Raw genomic sequence first — 9,592 nt, 5'->3', positions numbered from 1 at the left:
TCTTTGCATTTCTATAACATCAGCTGTAATATTTTCTCTTTCACTTCTAATTTTATTTTTATTTCTAATTTTCTTAATTTACCTATAAGTTGGTGGGCTGCCATCTATGGGGTTGCACAGAGTCAGACACGACTGAAGTGACTTAGCAGGAGAAGCAAACATATACATAATCAGAATTCTGCATATGTAAGCTGGCTGCTTGGATTGTTGGCAAATGACTATTAAATGCAACTTATATGCATGCTAAATCGCTTCAGTCATGTCCAACTCTGTGCGACCGCATGGACTGTAGCCCACCAAACTCCTCTGTCCATGATATTCTCCAGGCAAGAATACTGGAGTGGGTTGCCATGTCCTTCTCCAGGAGATCTTCCCCACCCAAGGATCAAACTTGGGTCTCATATCTCCTCCATTGGCAGATGGATTCTTTACCACTAGCACCACCTGGGAAGCTCCAAATATGACTTAAAAGTAGTCATACCTATTTTCTTTGAGCCAGGCTCATAACATAGTTCATGAAGTAATTTTCTGGGGATTAAAGTTGAAATGTTCATAATTGTGTGCTTAATTACAATCATCCTTGGTTACATTTGCTAATTAATGTCAGTGTATGAGCATGGCACTTTGTTCTGGCAGCCACACAGCAGGAGGTATGAGAATGGTGGGGATTTGTGTATGGCAGTGAACTCAAGTGTTTTTCTTCATAGTTTTTCCTGAAACGCTCAGACAGGCATCCTGTGATGGTCAATGGGATGCCTTTTGGCATTTAGTTTCCCAGACTGTAGCTAAAGTCATTTGGGGATAACGGGCATGGCCAGTTCAAACTCTGCTAAAGCACATGTGAAGTGACAATATCAGCAGGACAACAGAAGAAGGTCATGTGTGGCAGGGCATAGAGGTGAACAGCCAATAACATTTACGGAAGACAATTTAATACCCTATAAGAATATGGTAGGGACCATTGAAGAAATACTAGTATTCAACTTCAGGGTTGGGATCTGGGAATCTCTTTCTAGATCCTCAGAAATGGCATGGTTGCCAACACATAGGAGATAGACATGCTTAGTTTTCTCCCTTTTATTCTGCCTCAAGTGTCTGGGAAAATAAGGAAGCATGACTTATACAAGTAAAATGCCTTGAAAAATGTCATAACATGTTTCTGTTGAGATGGTAAAAACTGATTTGTTTATGAAATAAAGTCAGCCTTCTGTTGTGAAATAGGCTTTAAATAAATCCAGACAATAAAGCTTCACTATTTATGTGGGTCATGTCTTCCAATTAACCAGGGATAAATACTCTGTAGTGTTATCAATAAAACTGAGGAGCTTTATTACTACAGAGAATATTTTATCATCTTCATTTTACATATAGATGAGGAAATTGATAAGCAGAAAGGGAAAAGTCACAGGGGCTTAGAACCAGGTCTGTTGATTCAACTTTACCTTTATGTATTGTCTCTTACTTGACAGTTATCTCCATGTTTTGCAAGACAGCTTTTAAGTTAATAATTCTTTACTTTTGCAATCAAAAAGAATTTATAGAATTTTTGGTGTTAACTCTAGAATCAGTTCAGTTCAGTCACTCAGTCATGTCTGACTCTTTGTGACCCCATGGACTGCAGCACCCCTAACTCTAGAATAAGTGAATATATTTAGCTGTGTTACATTGGGTTTATGTAGCAATTCTGAGGACTAAGCCTAAAAGTCCGTTTCATAAAACTTCCACACTTTACCTAATTGCCTTATATCATAGAGAAGAGAAATCCTATAGGAAGGCTAGTTTTAGTCTGAAATAAGTAACCCTCTCAATTTTGTGTGTTGTAGCATCTTGGTGAATATTTTTCTTTCTTTTGGGTCAAACTATACTAGCAAGACTCTTTGGGGCATAAGTCATAAAAACCCAGCTCACACAAATTACACAACATAAGGAATTTAGAAGCCTAGGAAATGAATATCTGCCTGGAAAGATCCAAGCTTCTGGCACAGTTGGCTCCAGGTGTTGGAAAATGTCTCCAAGAATCTTTCTGTTCCTTTTCGTGGATCTGCTGTCCTAGAAGTTGACCTTAGTCTCTGGCAAGCTGTCCTATAAAGTAGGTGAAGGACCACCAGGATATTCAGGCTCACATTTTCCCAGCTTAGTAACCCTCTTTGAAAGATATTCTATTTCCCAATTCAAAAAACAACAATAAAAATTCTAGGCTTGAGTTGCTTGGCCTATATCAGGTCATTTGGCCACATTTAAATCATGATATGTAGCTCTGACTGGCCATATGCTAATCTCTCAGTCCTTGGACTAGTCTCAGACCCCTTTAATCACATTGTCTGAGCATGAGTTAGGGGGACCCACCAGAAGAAAATCAAGGTACTACTTAGCAGAAGGGAAAAATAGATACTGGGCATACTCAAACAATGACATCATTCTTTTAAATTTAAATAAAGTCATGTGTTTTTTGATGTATTTGTAGGAAAAAAATAGAGAACAAAGTACTTTGGGAAAATGTTTCCTTGATATATATAAGTTAATAATACCTCAGGATATTAATGAGCTATTCATATTTTACATGTAAAAATAGAAAATATTTGTTAAGTAATAGTACTGATCATAGTATTGCAAAGCCCTTTATTCTTTTAAAGGTTGTAAATAAAGAATGTTAACTGATTGGTTAATTAGTGTTATGTCCTCACTTTTATTGGCAAATGAAAAATAAATTTAAAAGGGAAGGTTACTTAATTTCCTATCTTTTATTTCTACTGGTCATTACATATTTTTATACTTAATTTTCAAAACATATATATTCTTTGTCAAAATATACTCTGTAAAGTTGTGGTAACTTTGATTTGATTTTTTTTCTTTTTTTAACATTTCAATTTTCACTTTCACTATGCTGAGAAGAGAATTCAGAAAGGACATGCCTGTAAGAGTTGACACATTGATATTCTGTATCCACAGACTAGAACTGTTATGCAAACAAAAGAGCTCTGGGTGAAAATTAGTTTCCTACAATCTAGTCAGGGTGCTGCGCTACAGTGAGGCATGATTGAACAGGGGCCATCAAATTGGTGGTTAAGCATTTATGCCTTAGAATCAAATAGAACTGGGCTGAGTCAGCTTTGTTACTTACCAGCTGGGTGACCTTGAACAATTTACCTCAGCAGTCCTCAGTTTTGTCATCTTTGAAATTAAGATCAAATTATCTCCTTCCATAAATGGTCAGGAGTATATGAGATTAAGCAGGTGAAACATTCATTACAATTCCTGGCACAAAGTAAGCATTCGGTTTGTCATTCTTTATTTTCTTATTGGAACACACTAAGGAATGACTTCTCAACCATAGTGATTCAGGGCATAACCTTCCCAGCTGGTTGTTTGAGACTCTGCTTTATTTGCTCTCTCACTGGACTACCTTCTTATTAGTGAAGACATTTGGAAATACACCACTCAGTCCTAATTTGAGTGAATTAGATTTTCATCAGCATCAGTGTGCACATGACTGTGATTAACAAGGAAAATGAACACATACCATTTAAAATTTATTAAAGTTTGGGAGAAAAATTCCGTTTGATCACAAGTAAAATTCTCTGCATGTTTAGTCACTTAGTGGAAAACATTTACATTTGGGGAGAAGTACTTACTTGCTAATATGTCAGCAGAGCACAAATGAAACTGTTCATAACCTCCTGCTGCCATCATTATGAAATGTAGTCAACGTTAATTGAAATATCTGACTGCTTATTGTCACAACCTGTGAGCCAGGCGTGACACTCCTTTGTATGTTTTATTATTTGTTTTCTCCTGTATGACCATTGGAACATCAGGTTTTCATTAATTGCTTGTTTTGTTTTGATAACTTTGACAGTAAGTGGTTCCTCTAAAATGTGCTTAAGAGACACCCATAAAGGAGTTGATGTCCCAATCTCTGTGCCGAGTGAACACAAGGAAATCAGTTGTTTGCAATAAAGGTTCAAAAGTAGACAACCTCAATTCCATCTTCAAAGGATTGACGTTGTAAGGTTATGTGCATGCTCAGTCACTCAGTCATGTCCAGCTCTTTGCAACCACATGGACTGTAGCCTACCAGGCTCCTCTATTCATGGGGTTCTCCATGCAAGAAAACTGGAGTGGGTTTCCATTTCCTACTCCATTGTGAGGCCGAGTGAAATCTTATACTGTTTTGAAAAAGGAAAGGAAAAAAGCTGTCCCTTCACTGGGCATGGGGGAGAGAGGGGTTTGCTAATTACTGCAGTGTTTGGGATGCTATGATGCCAGTTAGTTTTGTCCCTTGCTGGAATGGTGGCTAAAAAGCACACAGGGCCTTTTTTGGTAAGTACTTTTTACTGAACTCAGACTTTTTTATTCTCTTTGCTTTGTATTATTTTTTAATATATGCCAAAGAAAGGAAACAAAGGAATATTATACCTGTACAAAAGCAACCATGTAAACTCAAATATACAAATTAATTTTGAAGGCTTTATCACTTAATAAAATAAAATGAAATTATTTAGCAAAATAAGTACTGAGCTATTATGCCATCTCTTTATTAGTTCGTTAAAAATCTCCCTCACACCTGCATATTTATGAGCCTCTAATGAGCTTGTCTCTGTTCTAGTACCTAGAAGCATGGAAAGAAATGAGTACCTCTGCCTCCAAGCTGCATACAGTCTTCTAAATTTAGAAAGACAGTAATGACAATTCTATGTACAAGGCAGCAAAAGAGACATAAATGTAAAGAACAGACTTTTGGACTCTGTGGGAGAAGGCTAGGGTGGGATGATTTGAGAGAATAACATTGAAACATGTATGTTGCCATATGTAAAATAGATGAACAGTGCCAGTTCAATGCATGAAGCAGGGCACTCAAAGCCAGTGCTCTGGGACAACCCAGAGGGATGGAGTGGGGAGGGAGGTGGGAGGGGGTTCAGGATGGGGGGACACCTACACACGTGTGGCTGATTCATGTTGATGTATGGCAAAAACCACCATGATATTGTAATTATCCTCCAATTAAAAGAAATTAATTAACTTAAAAAGCTGCATACAGTCTTCCGAAAGATTATGTAGATTTAATCATTTCTCTACAATATAAACATGGTGTATTACTAGCATGTTAAAAATTGTTCCTTAAATCCAAAGGCTAGATTACAATTTCATTGTTTCATAGGATATAAGTGCTAATTAAGCTTTAAAATAAAGTCCAAAAGATTCTGTAACAAAATTTTTTATAGTGAAACCCATTTTTGACAACATTTTAAGAAAATATTCAAATACAAAGAAAATTTGAAATAATTTCTTAGTGAACACTATATTCACAGCATGTTCTACTATTAAACTTTGTACTATATTTTATCACAAATCTGTCAACGTGTACAGAAGCTTACATTTTAAAATTTAGTCTTACATGGGACTCCAATATTTCCTAAAATTAACTCAAGGATGCTTTTTTCACACTAGAGTTTGATGTCCAGAAGTCCATTTGCTCTGGTTAGCTCTTCCCTGAGGAATCCTCTATGTCAGTTCCTCTGAAAACAATTTGACAACGAGTGATCTAGCCAAACTCCATTATTACGCAGATAAAAAAAACTGAGATGCAGAAACTTGAAGTCACTAATGTATTGATAAAAACTGTAAGCTGTTAACTGGAACTAGAATTTATTTTTCTGTCTTTGCAGCAGATATAATCATTTTTTAAAAACTCTCATAATGTTGTTTAAACAGATGTCAAGATACTCTAATCAAGCTATATATTTTGTATTTTTGAAGAATTACAACGTGTGTGGTGCTGGTTAGAATGAGTGTGGAATAGCTTAGCACATGTGGTGCAGGGGAAGTAACTCTTGTTGGGAAAACAGTCAGGGTAATATTTAGGTCGTAGGGCATTGGTAATGCAGAAAGTCATCATGGTAAAATTAAATCTTACCATGGACCCAGATAATTACACAAACCCTCTCAAGTGACATCTCTTTCCCTGCTGTTAGATTCACTGATTTACTCCTGTGTTCATTCCGGTACCTCCCCTGTGGTAGTCTTAGTCCCTCTGTCAATTACAGAGCATTTAGATTTTTCTTTTAATATAGGATCTTAATATTTGTGGCTTCCCAGGTAGCTCAGTGATAAAGAATCTGACTGTCAATGCAGGAGCCAGAGGAGACGCAGGTATGATCCCTGGGTTAGGAAGATCCTACTGGTGCTTCCCTGGTGGCTCAGAGGTTAAAGTGTCTGCCTGGAATGTGGGAGACCCAGGTTTGATCCCTGGGTCAGGAAGATCCCCTGGAGAAGGAAAATGGCAACCCACTCCAGTACTCTTGCCTGGAGAATCCCATGGAGGGAGGAGCCTGGTAGGCTATAGTCCATGGGGTTGCAAAGAGTCGGACACAACTGAGCAACTTCACTTTCACTGGTGGAGGATATGGCAATCTACTCTAATACGCTTGCTTGGATAATCCCATAGAGGAACCTGGTGAGCAACAGTCCATAGGATTTCAGAGTCGAACACAACTGAGTGCCTAAGCACGTGAATGTTAATATATGTAGTTTCTTCTACTAGAGTGTTTTACTTCTGACTTTCTCAGTGGTTAGCTTCTGCTTAGCCTATATGCATCAAGGTAAATGGCACTTCTCCAGAAATGCCTGCCCTGGCCAACTGAATGTAATTTCATAAAACACATCATTGTATGCATTTCCCTCAGGGTACTTATTACCATAAGTAATTATCTGACTTTTGTTTTGGTTAGTTTATTTTCTATTTGCTTATTTTCTGCAGGAGGGTAGGACAAGAAAAAAAAAAAGCCTGGCTTACAGTAAATGTTTACTCAAAACTTCATTTAAGTGTATTTAAACATTCACTTCATGATTCTTCTCTTTCAGATTTTCTTCTAACTGGGCAATATCTAGCTTGTATTCTTTCACTTGATCTGATGCACAATTTATTTCTTAAGTTTTAAGCCTTAAGCAGGCTCTTGAGGAAAATATATATTGTCTAAACAAGTAGAAGACATGAAGTCTAAATGCCAGGTGCTTGAAGAAGAAAAAGAAGACCTCATCAATAGGAACAGAGAATGGGACAAAAATCTAAATTCTGAGATACAAAGCTTAAAAGAGAAGTCTTCTTGAAAAACAAGAACATGAAGAGCTACAACATAAAGTATTGTAACTAGATTCACTTCTGCAAAAGAGAAGGAATTATCTTCTGGTCTTCAGCAGAAGCTATGTTCTTTTCAAGAAGAAATGATTAAAGAGAGAACTGTCCTTGAGGGAGAATTAAAGCAGGCCTTGGATGAGCTGGATAAATTGCAGCAAAAGGAGGAACAAGTGGAAAACCTGCTTAAGCCAACTGGAAGAGGAAGCAGAATCTAGAGCTGCAGAACTAAAACGCCTCGAAGAAAAGCTGAAAGGGAAAGAAGCCGAGCTGGAGGAAAGTAATGCTGCTTATACTCAGCACCCTGCTTTTGCAAGAAAAACCTAACAGTACAGTGCAGAACTTGGAAGATGTTACTGCTCAGTGTGAAAGCTGTAAAGCATGTGAGCTGGAAGATCTTAAGGTGCAGAGCGAATCATTCAAGGAAAAACCGGCCAAGGCTGAGCAAAGTGCAGAGGTGTCCGAGATCAGATATTGGCAACTGAGAACTCAAATCAAGAATATGCAAGGATGCTTCTAGATCTGCAGACCAAATCAGCACTTAACGCAGCAGAAATTAAAGACATTACAATTTCTTCTCTTAAAAGAAAAACTGATTTGCAGAACTAACTTAAGCAGCAAAGCAAAGACTGTAAGAAACAACTGGAAGAGGAAGAAAAGCTGGAAAAGAAAACTCAATAGCAGAATTAACTGAGGAAATGAATAAATGGCGTCTCCTCTATGAAGAATTATATAATAAAACAAAGCCTTTTCAGCTACAACAGGATGCATTTGAAGCAGAGAAACAGGCTTTGTTGAATGAATATGGTGTGGCTCAGAAACAACTAAATAATCTAAGAGATTCATATGCTAAATTATTGGGTCATCAGAATCTAAAGCAAAAAATCAAGCATGTTGTGAAATTGAAAGATGAAAATAGCAATCTCAAATCGGAGGTGTTAAAACTCCGTGCTCAGCTTACTAAAAGAAAACAAAGTGAAGCAAAACTTCAGGAGGAATTGAATAAAGTTCTGGGTATTGCTTTGATCCTTCAAAGGCTTTTCTTCATGAAAGTAAAGAAAATTTTGTTCCCAAAACTCCATTAAAAGAAGGCAATACAAACTGCTCCTGAGCTCTTAGTGGAGTTTCAAGAATCATGCAAGTAGGCTGCTTCTTTTCATCCTAGTGGATAAGGTAAGGGAGCAGGTCCTGGAATGGGCCTCTCCTTTACAAAAAAAAAAAAAAAGAATCATGCAAGTAAACATCTGAAAAACCTGTTGAAGATTATTTTGTTCTTATTATTTTTTACTATTATTATTTTGATTACTCTTGTGTTTATAATATTTTAAATCTCTTATTTAATACTAACTTCCTGTCCTTACATATGTGAAAGGAAGTTTGACCGTTTTTACCAGTGTTCTCTGACATTCTAGTTACTATAGTCAGTACTTCCTCCTTGATGCTCACCCTTATTACCTCATTCTAAATGTTCTGACACTTTCCAGCTTTGCTCACTCATCCCATCAAATCAGTAGTCTTAAAAATCGTTCTCATACTATCATTTCCCTATTCTGAAACCTTAGGTTTTTTTTAGTTTGATGCTGAAGACCTTTTCTAGTCTGAACCTCTTATGCTAGGCTAAAATACCTTGGCTTGTTCTTGCCTCTACTTTAATTCTCCTAATAATGTTCATTCTGTCCCACCCATTATCCATTTATCCAGTTCAAATAAGAAATAGAGGCAAGCTTTTTTCCATAGTTATCTCTTACCAAAGCCACTGGTTAATAATTTGCAGATTTCTAGCGGACACAACTGAGCAACTTCGCTTTCACTTTTCACTTTCATGCACTGGAGAAGGACATGGCAACCCACTCCAGTGTTTTTGCCTGGAGAATCCCAGGGATGGGAGAGCCTGGTGGGCTGCCGTCTCTGGAAGCGACTTAGCAGCAGCAAACATTCAGTATGTGCCAGGTATGGTTTAGACTCCCCAAATACTATAGTGAAAACATAGACAAAGTCCTTGCTCTTTAAACTTAAGACTTTCCTGAGGAAAGACAAATAATACAAATAGTATGTGTATAGATAAAAGAATAAGAAAAATATAAAATAAAATTTTAAAACTATAGGAAGAGAATAGAGAGCCATGAACGGTGTTCTTTTAGTTATGGTGTTCAGATAAAACCTCCCTGGGGAGATGATATTGCAGCAGAGATGAATTAAGTGAGGAAACATGTCACTGAGATATCTGGGAGAAGAGCCTTCCAGGCAGAAGGTAGAGCATGTGTAAAATCCCCGAAATAGTATTGTTTGGAGACATGCGCAGATAATGGAAGGAGAGGCAATGGCACCCCACCCCAGTACTCTTGCCTGGAAAATCCCATGGATGGAGGAGCCTGGTAGGCTGCAATCCATGGGGTCGCTAAGAGTCGGGCACAACTGAGCAACTTCACTTTCACTTTTCACTTTCTTGTATTGGAGAAG

The 9,592-nt window shown here is 37.5% G+C and overlaps 1 pseudogene; it reads left to right on the top strand.

The window, feature by feature from the left end:
• Positions 1-616: 616 nt before the first annotated feature.
• On the top strand, positions 617-8,347 carry LOC785789 (hyaluronan mediated motility receptor-like; annotated as a pseudogene).
• Positions 8,348-9,592: the final 1,245 nt, after the last annotated feature.

The sequence above is a fragment of the Bos taurus genome, chromosome 7, assembly GCF_002263795.3.
Source record: "Bos taurus isolate L1 Dominette 01449 registration number 42190680 breed Hereford chromosome 7, ARS-UCD2.0, whole genome shotgun sequence".
In the NCBI taxonomy this organism is placed as follows: domain Eukaryota; kingdom Metazoa; phylum Chordata; class Mammalia; order Artiodactyla; family Bovidae; genus Bos; species Bos taurus.
Note: the sequence above shows the minus strand (reverse complement) of the source record. Positions and strands in the feature narration are given on the sequence as shown.